At 38.3% G+C, this 16,190-nt stretch overlaps 1 protein-coding gene across 1 annotated transcript in view; it reads left to right on the top strand.

Annotated features, from left to right (window-relative positions):
- Positions 1 to 9,354: 9,354 nt before the first annotated feature.
- Positions 9,355 to 16,190, top strand: part of cdh7a (cadherin 7a) — a 71,998-nt gene continuing 65,162 nt past the window's right edge. Inside the window, exon 1 of the mRNA XM_073848367.1 lies at positions 9,355 to 9,747. The gene's annotated coding sequence lies outside the window, so the exon portion shown is untranslated. The remainder of the gene's footprint in view (positions 9,748 to 16,190) is intronic.

The raw sequence follows: 16,190 nt of genomic DNA, 5'->3' as shown, positions 1-16,190 counted from the left end.
TTTTTAAAATTATTAATTTGCACCATTTGTGATACTGGACCACAAAACCAGTCTTATGTAGCACAGTTATATTTGTAGCAATAGCCAAAAATACATTGTATGGGTCAAAATTATTGATTTTTCTTTTATGCCAAAAATCAATAGGATATAAAGTAAAGACTATGTTCCACGGAGATATTTTGGAAATTTCTTACCATAAATATATCAAAACTTAATTTATGATTAGTAATATGCATTGCAATATGCATATTGTCATATTCTAACAAACCATGCATCAGTGGAAAGCTTATTTATTCAGCGTTCAGATGATGCATAAATCTCAAAAAAAAAAAAAAAAAAAAAAAAAAAATCTCAATTGATCTTTATGACTGGTTTTGTGGTCCAGGATCACATTTAGGCCTATATATATATAAATTTAATTCAAGTTTAATTTAAGTGAACTAGTAATATAGTGATGTTTTCACTTTTCTATTTTTTAAACTGTCAATTCATTAATTTTTTATATTAAGTTTGTTTTGTGTATTCATTTTCACAATAAAAAAATACTAGTTCAAACATTTGGTAAATAAATTACAAAGATGTCCTCAATGGCAAGTTGTTGTACTCCTGAAGGTTCAAATGTCCAGAGATCACAAAAGAACATGCGTTTATTTTTCATGTTTTTAAATTTAATGGAAGTTTTCTCATTACAAATTATATCATCAACATGACAGTAAATAAAAAAATAAATTGTCCAATTACAATTAAGATCCAATTAAATTTTGGAATGTCTTAGTATTTTATTTTCAATACAATCTGACAATTGTTTATAGGAAGTTTCACAAAACTTTTTTTCACAAAAACAAATGACTAATTTTCTTACTTGATTAATGACCCTGAAATCATGCAGAATCATTAATATTTTTTTCTAAACCTTATGTTATACAGGTTTAACTCGCATGTTTTTAATCTGTATAGCTTTTTGGCCAAACGTTTTCCTATTTCGCTAGAAACGAGGCAGGAAAAGTCCCCTTCACCCTTCATGGAAATGCACTCATGGATTTCATGAGGTATTAATCCCAAGCGTTTAACTCACACGCTTGAAAAAGTGGCACACCTGAGATACAATGGCTCTCCTTATTCCGAAGCGCCCGAAGGCAATGACAGCAGCGGCAACATCTGGGAGTGCTTTTCAGATATGTTTTCAGATGTGTTGAGTGTTTACTCAAAACAATCTTGTTACTGATGTAGGCAGACAGGCTTCTGGAGAGACACTTTAGCAGCAAAGCAGACATGCCGGGTTGCCTGACATAGATAAACACCCATTTATCTTGGTGTTTTCCTTTTGGGTGGGGGTTTCGGGCTTGGATTACAACTGATAAAAATTAGAGCGATCAGTCAAAAGGCATTCTTTAGGGCTTTCGCACATATTAGCCATGTTTCTGGCCTTACACTAATCTATCCTTGTTCCTTTTCATCTCGGCCTTCCTCTGACTCTCCCCTTGAAATGGATTTTCATGCTCTAATTAGGTGTATCAGCGTAATCTCTGTAGCCTCCTCCGTCGTCATCTTCTTGTCATTTAGAGATGCTCACTTCATTGTGCTCCTGACAGGCCTGCTTCAAACTATGTGTACAACATGGCTCCATATTGACTGTATCAAATCCAATCCCATGGTGCTTTGTTGAAGTGACCCAAACGCGTGTAAAAGTGCCTTCAATGGCTCCAGCTCCTTTGAAACAGAAGCTAAATATCTTCACACCCTCAGTTGTGGCCTGCACCACTCTGATTGGTCACAGTGCATCTGTTTGAGGGGGAGAGTGGTTAAAGACCAGGATTTGTTCACTAGCATGATGACGGGCCCAACCGTGTGAATAAGAGCAAGACGGGGCCTCAAGTCTTTCAGCACGAGCGCTGAAGCATGTGCACATGCACACGCCCCGCAGGAGATGAAACTGTAGACGCACAAAGGCGCCCATCTTAAAATCCGCCCTCTCCCTCTGTGCGTCTCCTGATCAATAGAGGAGAGAGATGCGTGCGGTTCGGGGGGCGGGTCACCGACTTGGTGCCTCAGTGTTGGTGACATCTGCTACCCTTCAGTAGGAGCCTGATTGATTAAAGACACGGTCAGTCTTCCGAGGAAGGCCAGAGCGTCTGCGGAGCCAAAGAGAAAGCATTGAGATAACCGAAAAGAGCAGTGACAGTTTTGTTCTCCTCCTTTTAAACCATGGGAGGAGATTGATGCAATTTTCTGGCTTTTGAGAGCCAGTAGAGTTGGCTTGGGGTTTATTGTGTTCTGCCTGTCACTCCATTCACTCCTCAGACACTGACGAGAGTCGTGTGAACGCCCCCCTCCCCCAGCCACTGAAGGAAGCGAATCGTCATTTAATTATGAAGTTTAATACACTCGGCCTGAAGGGAATATTTCCCTTTGGCCAGTTCATCTCTCTGCTTGACACAAATAAGCACATCTTTTAAATATTTTCACACTTATTACTTTATGTCACCTTTGGTGTTTAGTGAAAGAGAAGCTGTTTTTAGTCTCTGTCTTGTGAAAATGTTGTTTTGATAAACCTGCGACAACATTGTGGTGCTTATTCGGTATTTCTTTTATTTGTTGTTGTGTGACTACAGTCTGCAATAATAACCATATGGAGCGACAGGCCGTATGTGAGAACATACAACGCCGAGCGAATGAATGAAACATCTGCACCAAGGTTAATAGTTTTGCCAATGTGAACCATATAATTTTCAGAAAACAGCAAATTATCATGATCCTGGTAGCGTGAAAACCGAGCACAATGGAGCATACGTGTGGTCGAAATGTGTTCTTCCAGGAATACGTAAGTGCCGTCTCCCTATTATCAGTCAAGAATGTGGGGTAATTTATGCTGCCTGTGAGCAGGACTTGAAGAAAAGAGATAATTGATTGACATGGCAGACATCGTTACACCCATTACCTGTTCTGAAATACTGGGCTGCCTCTCAATGGAGTCTCATTGTCCCAGCGCAAGCTCCCTTCGTGGACTAATACGAGCCTCACATCAGGAAGCTCGAAGAAGCCCAGCAAGGGAACCGCGGTAACCACACTGATACAAAAGAAGCATTATTTTCACTCTGTTGCTTAACCTCGGAGACACAGGGTTTCCATGGTGCCGTATGCTTCTGGTGTGGTGCTCATGTGGGGGGCACAAGCCAAACATAAGTGGACTTAAACAGAGATGGAGTGAAGCTAGAACAAAAGCACTTGACGCTGGCGTAGGAGATGCTTTGTTAAACTAGTTTAAATTCAATTATGCTATTTTTTAATACACTGTTTTAATCCATGATATAAAACAGTAGCAAGACTTTCTGTGCCACAACACCTCAAGGAGAAAGTTTTAGTTGTTGATAGGGCAATTATTTTCAATGCCATCACCTGAACTCTAAAGATATGAGGCTTTACATTCTTTAAAGGTACAGTTCCCCCACAAATGAAAAATGTCTTGCTCTTATGTCATTACAAACATGCACAATGGTGGAACACAATAGAAGATTTTTGGGAAAGTTATCTTCTTTTGAGTCATATAGTTTTAGACCAACATGAGGCTGAGTAAATGATGACAGAATTTTATTTTTGGATGAACAACACTCATTGCTTTGAGTGCAGAGATGATCTTCTAGAAGACTTATCAATCATCAGGCAGATGCCAAACTGGCCAAGGTGGCAGGCCCCATGCGTCCATTAGAGGAGACAAATATACTCACCATACCCATCCATCCATCCTTCCATGCTGCATTCTTCCACCCATTCATCTAATCATTAGTAGTCATTTTTCAGTTTTATCCAACAGTCTGACTTGGGTTTAGAAATATTTTATTATTGCTCACTCACCCTCATGTTGTTCCAAACCTGTAAGACCTTCAGAACACAAATTAAGAATTTTTTTATTAAATCTGATAGAAACGCAACTACCAAGTTCAAGGCCCAGAAACATTGTACGGCCTCTTGTGAATGGCGGCGTAGACTGACACAGAAGAGAAGAATTGTTAAATAAAGTGATTTTTGGACAAAAGGTATTCTCATAGCTTTATAACATTATGGTTGAACCACTGATCTCACATGGACTATTTTAACAATTTTTCTATTTTGACTATTTTGCGTTGCTATCTTTGCAGGGTCAGAAAGCTCTCATATTTTATCAAAAATATCTTAATTTGCGTTCCGAAGATGAATGAAGGTTTTGGGTTTGGAGCAACATGAGTAATTATTGGCAAAATGTTCATTTTTGGGTGAACTATCCCTTTTAAGCAATTGTTTTTAACATGTATAATAAATTAACAACAACAACAACAACAACAAAAAAATTATTGAGCACCAAATAAGCATATTAGAATGATTTCTGAAGGATCATGTGACACTAAAGACTCTCCTCCCCAAAAACTCTTTTAAACAGTAGTGTACATTTATGCATACATTTAGCCATTTAGCAGATACTTTTATCTAAATGAAGTACATTAAGAAACATTCAAGAATATATTTCTCTCAGTACCATGAATGGCAAGTTTTAAGTGCAAGATAAAGTAGTACAGAAGCTGGAGCAGACATAAAGTATAGGTGAGAAAAAGGAAGAATAAAAGAGAGTTCTAATAGAGTGTATTTATAGGAAGTACCTTGAATTATGGTTGTGGTTTAACTAAAGTGTTCAGAGAGGTTTGGTGCCTTCATCTGTTTCTTGTGATGGTCTCAGTCGACTGGGTAGAGGTTTTACCACAGAGTGAAGGTTCTGGAAAGTGGCTTTCACATGCTTAAGATGGGAGAGGACATTTGTACGATTGAGGGAGCTGTTTCAGCGCCAGTCTTGAAACACCAAAACAACACTGGGTGACCGTCGAGATGTGGGAAGCAAAATTCAATCTTTTTATCAACCCAAATACGTGCCTCTATATATATTTCTGCAACACTCTAATTACGTACTTTACTGCACATTTGATGGCAGTTTCAAAGTAAAATGTCCAGAGAGTGTTTTTATTACGTTGGTGAAGGCACATTTTGCTGCATTTTTATTACGCTGCTTGAGATACATATTGCGGCTTTTCAGAATTCAAATATCCGGGGAGTGTCGCTAAAGATTAATGCTCTATAGTTTTGAAAATATCCTCTACACCAAACCCAACCCTAAACCTACCTGATAGTGTTAACAAATGCAAAAGTGATATAAAAACGCATTTATTGATGCAGCCATGTTATCTTAACTTTCTTATGCGGATTTGAGCTGTTTTATCGAACCGTAGTTTCACGGGGTTCGTACCGGAGCTCTTCATCACTCAAGTCGCGTGAGCAAACCTATTCAATTAAAAATCATGCATATGAAGCCGTATATGTGACGGCAACCTTCAAAAGTATCAGTTTTCAAATCGCGCAGGATGTTAAAACTGTTTTGAAGTCATAACATAATATTCTGCAAGTAATTGTATGAAAATTAGGCTTTATTAATCAAAACTCTGTGTGTAAATCATACTTTGTGTGAAAAGGAATAAAGTTCTAGTGCCTCTAGTGTTCATTTTAACTAGAAACTGCAGTGATTCGTACAGTATATATAGGTACGCTTTTTCAGTTTTGCAGAAATGTATATAGAGGCACGTGTTTCCAATAAGCCTATGTTGCTTTTTTATTTTAAACAATACCTCTAGCTTCCTGACTGCCCTGGTTGGCCTTAGTATTGTAAAATTCAGACACTCTAAAAAAATGCTGGGTTATTTTTTTTTTACCCAAATGCTGGGTTCAGCCTGCTGGGTCATTTTATTGGGTTATTTGTAATATTTTACTACATTTTTTTTAGTCTTTACTGTGCTGTATGTCATTTCGCATGTCATAAATTTATTTTATTTGTTATAATTCTGAATTTAATTTAATTCGATATTAAAATACCTTCTCTAATCTCAGTACTGTTTGTTTATGGGTTATTGAGTCAGTCACAGCATTTTTCAGCTACGAGGCGGCGTTCTGAGGTTCATAGTTCCCCTGGCAAACAGGAGCCCATCACCATCTTAGATTTTTTTGTGAAAAGTGATTACAGAGAACGGTTAAATACGCTTAAATGCTTTTAAATGTTACATTTTTTATTTAAAAATGATAGTTTGACTTAAATAAATGATAATTGACTTAAATAAAACAACCCAGCATGTTGGGTAAAAGCATTTAACCCAATCTGCTGGGTTCTGTCCAATAATTACCCGGCGCTGGGTTGCCAAATAACCCAAGTTGGGTTGTTTTTAACCCGACATATTTTAGAGTGCAGAACTAGTATTCCAAATATTGTTGTTGATATTGTTGGTCTGTGAGTACAAGGAACCTGTAAAACCCATAGAGTGATATGAAAAGTAATTACAACATACTGTACATTTAAAGGAAAGGAAGGAAAGGACGTGACGTGTGGCCAAGTATGGTGACCCATACTTGGAATTTCTGCTTAACATCCAAGTTCACACACCGTGAACATACACCCGGAGCAGTGGGCAGCCATATTGCTATTGCTGCAGCGCTGTACATTCACTCCCCCCACCTACAATCCCTGCTGTAACTGAGACTCGAACCTGCAACCTTCGGGTTACAAGTACACAGACAAGTACAAAGAACTGAACTTTATCACTACAAAGAATTATCTTCTTCTGAAAGTGTGTTAGTTTATGTGGATGCTTTATTTGGATCTTTTATAGGTTGCTCAAGAAGACAGAAATCGAAGTGTGCCTTTAGAGTATGAATCGTGTTCTCCAGAACACCACTTCACCTTTGAGGCAACCCCTACAAATGTTTTCTTAGCTTCTGTGCAGTCCTACGGTGCTCTGTGCACTCGCTGGCTCTACTTGTTAAATTGTGCACTTAAAGCAAATGCAATATCACAAGGCCGACACTTAGTTGGATCGCAAACTCCCCCACACATTGACAGTGTCCTTTAGTATCAAGGGCAAACTGTGGTTCCTTCTGTGAATGCCACGCGTTGCATACAATTGTACAGCAGCAAAAAATGAAACCTCAACTAAAGATTGTGGCTCTCTTGGCTTTAAACTTGCTCGGCTTCCCCCTGACTTATGAACTAGAGATCTGGTCTACTATGCACTACTTCAAACAAATACTCTTCCCCTGCCTCAGCGCTTCTCAACTGTGGGATTAAATGCAAGAACATTGGACTCAGAGTAGCTCAGTGAAGCTCAGGGCTCTAGCTGTCGCCCATGTTGGTTAATCCAGGGCAATGTGACACCGCAGAGTGTCCCACTGTAATTGAGGAGTTGTTGCATTTGTGTAGTTTTGACTGGCTCAGCACTGCTGTTGAAAGCATAGGTCTATTGACGGTGACATAAGCCAGCAACAGTTAATTAACTTTTTCATAAAGTAATGCTCGCAGCTGGATTAGAGGACTCTCCTCAATATAAAGTTTCTCTTGTTTGTTTTAGGTCACAGAGGGATTGAGCCCGAGCAGCCTTGCAGCTGTGTGACTTAAAACATACTGGAGTAGATGATAGACACAAGCACACTTTCTCATTGGAAGCTTTTTTTGGACATGCTGTAATTCCATTAAACAAACTTGATTCTTTTCTTTCTCAATGACTGAAAAAACACTGGCAGGCTATTACATTTTGAAGGAAGATCGAAATTTTTAATTATTACAATAGGTACAGTAAATCTTTCTCTCTTTCTCAAGATTCAGTAGATTTATGTAACTTTTCATTCAACCGTGCCAATAATGTAACATTAAATGTCAAGTATTAATCTATGTCTGTAGTATCTAGTATGTCAAAATGAAAGAACAAAATCATGCTTGAGGTTTTTAGATCCACAAGGGAACACAGCATGCAAATACACCCTGGCTAGTGGTGAGGGCGCAGAAGCACAGGCCACAAACAAAGCATTTGCATATATTTTTTATTATACACACTGCAGCTGGTGTCCAAATGTTTGTCTTACAGAGCAGATGCATTTTAATATAGATACAGGCCCTGGCTTCTGTCTTGTACTGGCCTTGAAAATATACTGTACTTCCTGTGCAGTATTTATATTTTAACTGTATTGATTTATTTAAAAAAGTATGCTTTTGACAAAAACTGGTTATATATCAATGAAAAGAGTTGCAAAAAATCTAAAGCAAATGCACCAATTTTTAAAAAGCAATGCACAGACTGAAATCCAGTCCTCTGGATTTTCCCTCTCTGCTCAAAGTGCCCTATGTCCCAGATCCACGTTTTCCAGTTATGCTGCCTAAGAGAAACCCCGGTCCAAGTGATCATGAGGCAATACATCCCACAGCAAATGCACCAATCTTGGCAAAGCAAATGCACCAATTTTTTAAAAAGCATGCACAGACTGAAATCCAGTATTCCGGATTTTCCCTCTCTGCTCAAGGCACCCTGTGCCCTAGATCCACTCCATGTTTTCCAGTTGCACTCTGTAAGAGAAACCCCAGTCCGAGCGATCATGAGCAATAATGCAAAAGATGTAACTTTTAACAAGCTGCAAAAGATTTAACTTTTAACAACCCCGCTACAAAAAATAAAAAAATAAATACACGGCCCTTCTTCCATTGCAAGGGAGAAAACGGCAGTGTGCCGACTTTCAAAAAAAAAAAACAGCTCCCTACTTCAGGCAAAATCCGCTTCCTCTCAGCACCACACACACTCAATAGTGACAAGCGGACTGATAAAAACAGTGAAACATCCCAGTACTGCATCCGAAACTGAAGGCACTTGCCTGGCTGTCCAGTCATTCACTTCTCAGGCAGTGTTTTGTGTATAAAGGCATCGCTTACGGAAAATGGTTTCAGACAGGCTTCCAAAGCACCACGTAATAGTCAAAAACAAGTGAGCTGTAGAGCAAACTAGAGAATTTAATAGGAACATGACTTTTTTTCTGGGAATATGGCAGGCATAGATATATATATATATAGGCTACAAACACATACGCATTCACACTTACATAACATGTACATTCTCAAAAATAAAGGCACAAAAGCTGTCACTGGGGCAGTACCTTTTAAAAATATGTACAATGTATACACAGACAAGCTTGGAGTCTTATCCAGTGTGGTTTCAATATGTTCATTTAATAGTAATACTATTTTATTTTTGTAAATATCGTAAATAAACTTTAGGTTTGCCAGCTTGTCATATCTTGAAAAAAGTACGTTCCTGAAAGCCACATTTCAAGAACACGGAATCATCTTGACGAGGTTTTAATTTGGTCCCTCTCTGCACACTTTGGCCCCTCGGTTGCCCCCCTAAAATTCTACAATCGCCACGGCACCTTGGATACGCTGACTGACATCAGCACCTCCCCTCAGTGCTACGTTTCCCTGATGAGCGATGCTCCTGTAGCACACTAACAGAGACTTGTCCATTTTGTCAGCCACTTTCACTAGAGACAATAAGTTAAGCGCGTAACCACTGTTTTCCCAGAGTTTGCGGGGACTGAGACTCCCGAGGCATGCTTCACGGATGGCCGACAGTGTTGTGGTCCCTTTGTGAGTCTCTCCACAGTGCTCTCCCCTGGCTGAGGTTCGCTGCAGCTGTGGCTTCTCAATAGGGCTTATTGTAGACGCGCGGAGTGTGAGCGAGCAGCGCAGTGATTGAGCGGAACGGAGGGAAAGACGCCTGTAGTGCAGGGATGCTCCTGAATATGTTTCCTTCACTCATTCGGGAAGAGTGCGTCTAGAGCGGCTGCGACGTGACGGAATCCTTCTGCATTTTCACAAGAACGTTTTCAATTTATAAACACGCGAAGGACCAGGAGGAAAAGGTGAGTCTGATTTATGCAGTGTTTGGCGAGGTGCAATACCGTACGGGCTGAGTGGATTTGCGGTGCACGTTTACACATTAGGAAGCTACGAAATCATATTATTGCAATATAAAAGTTGACAAATGTCAATAGTATTATGGCATTATTTTTATGTATTGCAGATTTTTCAGGAAATGTCTATTTAATTTAACGCACTTGCGTTAAAGTATAGCATAGATTAAGCTATGTGAAATATCGAATAAAAAATAAACGAAACCCTTTTAAAATGTAATGTAATGTTAATAAATATATTCACGCGTTATGCACTTTGAAATATTGTCGAACAGTGTGGTCAGCATTACGATTTTTAAGAGCCGCTCTGAAAGTTTCTCTCACTGCCTGTGATGTTTTAATATTCAGCGCTTTTTCCCTCAGGAGCATCTGTGATGTTCAAAAGTTAAGGTCTGGCAGTCAGCATATTAATGGAGTCGCTACGAAGTACAATTTCTCAGTCCTAAGAGCAATAGTTGGGACCTTGCCAGGGACTCGCATTTGTGATGCAAATACTGTCGTCTGTAGTGTGACTGTGAAAGACTTTTTGATGTGAAAATACCTCAGTGAGAATTAGAGGGTTTTGTTTTTATTTATTTTTTTGTGTGTAGTGTTAGACCAAAACAAGTGCGGATATCACAAGTACAGAGGCGCAGATTTTCCTCACACCTCCGTATCGATATCAAATACCTCCCTGTCAGGACGCCACTGCAATGCCAACAACAGCACGGAGGCTCGTAGTACAAACTTCGCTTGCAATGTCAAGCTGACGGCCGCTAGGTGGCGCTTTGAGTGAAGCGTGAGAGCCAACTTGATGTGGCTTACATCCAAAAATTAATTGTGGTTTTTGGGTGTGTGTGTGAGTTTCTGTATTATTTGTAGAATGTGTCTGTTCTCGTATTGCTGCTTAAATGTTACCATTGCTTAGTATTTCCTGACTTAACATCTCATTGGAGCCTATTTGCACTTTAGTTTTTGTGCCATGCATAATCAGGGTGGTCTTCAGGGAGGGATGATCAAGAATGTTGTCCTGTGATGTGGGGGTTCCAGTAAGATTTTATATGGTGTGTTTTATTTTGTGCCCCAAGGAAAGATTATAAAAATGGGAACCGTTGTGTAAAAATGGTGATATTAGTTATATGACTGATGTTGTATTGCCAAGTCATGCTGAAAAAAAAAAAGGTCTTCAATCAAATTTCACTTAAAAAATTGCTAGTGTATTTCACATTTGTGATCCTGGACCACAAAATCAATCTTAATTAAGCACGGGTATATTTGTAGTAATAGCCAAAAATACATTGTATGGGTCAAAATGTTATCATATTCTATATATATTCTTTTATGCCAAAAATCATTAGGATATTAAGTAAAGATCATGTTCCATGAAGGTATTTTGTAAATCTACTGCTGTAAATATATATTTCAAAAAACATGCATTGCTATGAACTTCATTTGGACAACTTCAAAGGTGATTTTCTAAGCATTTAGTTGTATCTCTGCTTCACCCATAAACACTTTGTCTCTTTCAAATTCAAGTGACAGCTTCTGCATTGACAGAAAGAAGTTATATGAACATATGAGTTTTTTTTATTGTGAAGCGTGTAATGAAACTCTGCAAGAAAATAGTGTTTTAATATATTATAAATACATTCTTTATTAGAATTTTATATTTTGCATGCTCATAAGCAGTCCTGTCCTGCCCAGATCCTTGCGTAATCTTGTCGTAGTCACCCTCAAGAGTCTGCACAGCGAAGGGCAGCCATAATAAGAAGGCCATATGCTACCAGTCCGCACTGTGCTGTGTTTGATGTCCAGATGCCAGGAGCCTTGCTTTGCTCTGTGTTGGAGCATACTGTCCCTGGTGAGTGCCACAATCGCTCTTGCACCGCAGGGGGGCTATGACTAAAGAGTGTGCTGAGATGGGTTTTTGGAGCTGAATCTCTGGCTGTGGCTGTGGGCGCTCTCTCACAGGGCGGTCTGCGCCGAAGCCTCAGCTCCTCTCGTCAGATGGCATGGGGGGCTAATGAGACTTCATCATCCTGTCCCAGACCATTTGGGCGATCTGTGCTGAACACAAAGTCCGGGGCCTCAGCCAAGCCCGACAGCGAGCAGATTCGGGCGGGGAAAGATGTTGGTGGGGGGCTGGAAAGAGAAGAGGAATAAATATAGTACACTGATAGCATGGCATATAGTCGGCTTGTAATGTACAGCAAATCGTTTTTTAGTCGTGATCTATTGTTTGATCAGTCTAAAATAATTGCTGAAAAGTCGAATGAAACCAAAAGGGGTTTGTGAAGGACCCCAAAGCAAAACACACACAGATTTGAATGTTTTACCGTCAAGTCACATTTATACATATTGTGCCAATATAGATAGCTTTTAACGTAGCTTCACATTAATAAACAGGACAATAACAGTGTTAATGTTGTATAATTCATCAATTATGAAACAAATCCAATTTTAGCTGTAAAGGAGCTCTACAGAGGATGATAGAGTGCAACTGTCGGGTTCCGCAAGTAAAACCTCATTCATTTTCTCCATAGGAAAACAGATTTTGAATCATAAGCTTTAAAGACAGACCTGTTTAGAGCTCCAAGATTGTTAATCGATGGCATGTGCTTTTGTGGTAACCATCTGTTTGCATTATTTTTCACTTATTTTTGAAATAACCACTTAACAGTGAAATTAAGGGAAAAAACAACATTACCCATGATGCTATACAGAAAATTCCACCAATCGGAGAGTCATGTAAAGCAAATTGTGGCAAAAAAAGCTATGCAAGGCGCACCCACTCCCATGAAGCACCACAAATGACCTACTGTAATAAAGCCTAAATTACTTAAATATATGTGACCCTGGACCACAAAAACATATGCTATTACTTATTCAGAAAGATAAATAAATAAGTTTTCAACAGATGTATGGTTTGTTAGGATAGGACAATATATGGCAGAGATACAACTCTTTGAAAATCTGGATTCTGAGGGTGCAAAAAAAAAAAAAAAAAAAAAAACCTGAGAAAATCACCTTTAAAGTTGTCCAAATGATGTTCTTAGCAATGCATATTACTAATCAAAAATTAAGTTTGGATATATTTACGGTAGGAAATTTACAAAAAAAATATCATGAAACATCTTTATTTAATATCATAATGATTTTTGGCATAAAAGAAAAATCGATAATTTTGATCCGTACAGTGTATTTTTGGCTATTACTACAATAATACTAATGCTACTTAAGACTAGTTTTGTGGTCCAGGGACATCCATATTTTGCAATAAACTTATTGTTTCTATAGATATGGTCAGCAACTTTAATATTTCTGCATTCTTTTCAATTTGATTGTCATTCGCAATGCTTCATAGGATTGTAGTTTTTCCTTCACTAAAGGTGTTAAATAGATCACCCAAAATTAAAATTTTGTCATCATTTACTCACTCTTGTGTCGTTACAAACCTGTATGGAGTTTCTTTCTTATGATGAACATAAAAGAAGATTTTTTCAGAATGCTGGTAATCAAACAGTTGATGGTCTCCATTGACTTCCATAGTATTTCTTTCCCTACTATGAAAGTCAATGGGGACCAACTGTTTAGTTCTTTAAAATTCTTCAAAACATCTTCTTTTGTGTTCAACATAAGAAAGAAATGCTGAGACAGGTTTGGACTGACATGAGGGTGAGTAAATGATGACAAAATTGTCCGTTTTACGTGAACTATTCTTTTAAGTACACAGTTTTGTACTTTTGTATTTTTATCTGACTTTCAAATGCTTTTTGTGATTCCTGGTAGGCTTGGTTAATAGACTCTGATACAAACAGAATAAACGCTGTTAAAATAGTGGTGAGGCAGTAATGCAATCTGTAGTATCATTAGTTAGCTTAATTTAATTCAGGGTTGTTTCTATTCAGGTCAATAACTCTGTCAATGTTGCAAAGTTCATCAGTTATAAATCCAGTTAAATTCAGCTATAACCATCTCTAGAGAACGCAATAGTGTCATTATACAGCTTAAGTCAGTTCACTAACTGTGTCGATGTTGCAAAGGATCTAACTAAGAATGTGACATGCTGCCCTCAAATTTATCTCTGAAAAATCAGATGCTCTTTCTTTATGTTGTAACTTCCTATATTTTTTCCCCTTATAGTCTGGGACCTAAGCAATTTGGGCACTTTTGAGAAATGCTATGTCATGCAATCTCATGTCCTGAGATATTGCTTCAGACACACCGCATTAAAAAATCCCAGGGCTTGTTTCCTATGTCCTTGTTTGCTGTGTTTTAATGCAAGCTTGATAAATGATCCATATCACCTTCCAGCTCTCTTTATTAGTCTGCGCTACGCTATAAGCATTCCAGACTCAAAGCTCTTTTTATTTCGCAGTGGTGTCATGTAGCACTTCAATGAAACTATTAGAGGTCGGAGATAATTGAGACGTGTAGCGGATTATTCTGCCATAACTGTGTTTTCTTGATACCCGTCAGCCATTTTTGAAAACTTTTGTTGAATCTACTCACTCAAACGCGTAGAGATCTAATCAGTCGCTAAGCACTTGTAATTCCCCTATAAAGTGAAGCTTACGATAGAGATTACAGGCTTTAGATGAGACTTTTCCCCACTGAGGGGTCCTGGCACTGTGGTCTTCTGAAGCAAAGCGCAAGACGTTCTGTTCTCCTCCAGCAGCGCTGGGGCTTTTGAGCTCGGAGGGAATACAAGGCGGGAATGGATTCCCTGAGGGATGCTTTGTGATTTACACTTCTGTTCACCTTCAGAGCCATAGCTTCAAATATGCTATTATTTAGCACAGTTACAGTATCTGTCACGTAGCTTTAATGTCTCGGATGTGTTTGACACCTTTTATTTAAACCCTATATTACCATCAACGCTTTTTTAATAATGCAAACACTTTCAAATAGCAGCATTGTTTGAAGCCTCTCTGAATCTGCATGAAATATCATAAGAGATTTTATGCATACGCTGCGATAATTGCTGGGTTCTGGAGTCTAAACCCAATATGGGAGTTGTTGCTGTTAGGCGTAGGTCAGATCTCATCTTTTCTCGGACAACGAGGGATTTCCGTGGAGATTTCGACATCCTCTTCAACATCAAAATAAGCTGTTGGGCCGTGAATCCTGCTGCTGTGGGTTTGAACTGCTGGAAGGACAGATTTCTCCAGAGGACGTATATGTGCTCTATCCAAATCCCTTTTGAACTATTTTTTCCAGACTTGTAAGTGTTTGACTTTAAAAGGATGTTAGAAACACCTAAAAGGCTCTCTTGGACCGAGAAGCTCCAGGGACCCCTTAGGAGAAATTTGTGCCTGGAATTTTGTCACTTCAACTTAGAGTGCACACTTTTAAATTATAGTTCTCCATTGCAATTTGGAGCATGAGGGTTTTTTTTACACTATAGAAATCCAGTGTCACTTACATAACACACTTTTACGGTGTGCTGAGGCTTTGTAGTTCTTAGTAGCAGCTCTTAAGATAGAGGTTGTAGGTTCAAACCCCAGATGGGGCCATTCGCGAACCACTGCCATTGTGCTCTTGAGTGCTTAACCAACCCCAGTGTGAGTTTCAGACAGTACAAAAGTACCATAAGTCACATTGAATTGGAAAGTGACTGGTAAATAAAAAAAATAATTTAGTAGCATACTTGTGATATAGTGTATATGATGTACAGTATATATGTGACCCTGCACCACAAAAGTCTTGAGTAGCCCGGGTATATTTGTAGCAATAGCCAAAAATACATTGTATGATTCAAAGTTGTAGATTTTTCTTTTATGCCAAAAATCAATAGGAAATATGTTCCATGAAAATATTTTGTAAATTACCTACCGTAAATTTTTGATTAGTAATGTCCATTGCTAAGAACTTATTTTGAACAACTTTAAAGACAATTTTCTCAATATTTAGTTTTTGCACCCTCAGATTCCAGATTTTCAAATAGTTTCAAAAAATGGACCCTTGTGGTCCAGGGCCACACACACACACACACACACATGCGTATAATGAAGAAAATGAAGAATGGAGGAAAAAAGGCTCATTGAAACAGTGAGATCCTTGAAAAGAAAACCTTAAGTAGTTTGGCATAAGCTTTTGATATATTTTTTTTTTTTAAATTAGGAAAAATTCTTCTCTGCTTATTATTTTTATTAGTACAATAATTTTAGATTTGTATGGAAAGGCATTGATAGTTCAAACTGTAAAATTGAATTCATTTAAAAACTTTCCACTTAAAATATATTTAATAAATTAAAACTTTTTTTTTTGGATTAAGATGTGTATGTACACTCACATTCAGGATGTACAGAAAATATATTATTACATTTAACTTGATGTTTAGACCACAACATTACTATAAATCATCAAAGTTATCATATAAAACCAACATGGACACTTTTATTTGTCATTGA

Source organism: Garra rufa, chromosome 10, assembly GCF_049309525.1.
Source record: "Garra rufa chromosome 10, GarRuf1.0, whole genome shotgun sequence".
Lineage (NCBI taxonomy): Eukaryota > Metazoa > Chordata > Actinopteri > Cypriniformes > Cyprinidae > Garra > Garra rufa.
Note: the sequence above shows the minus strand (reverse complement) of the source record. Positions and strands in the feature narration are given on the sequence as shown.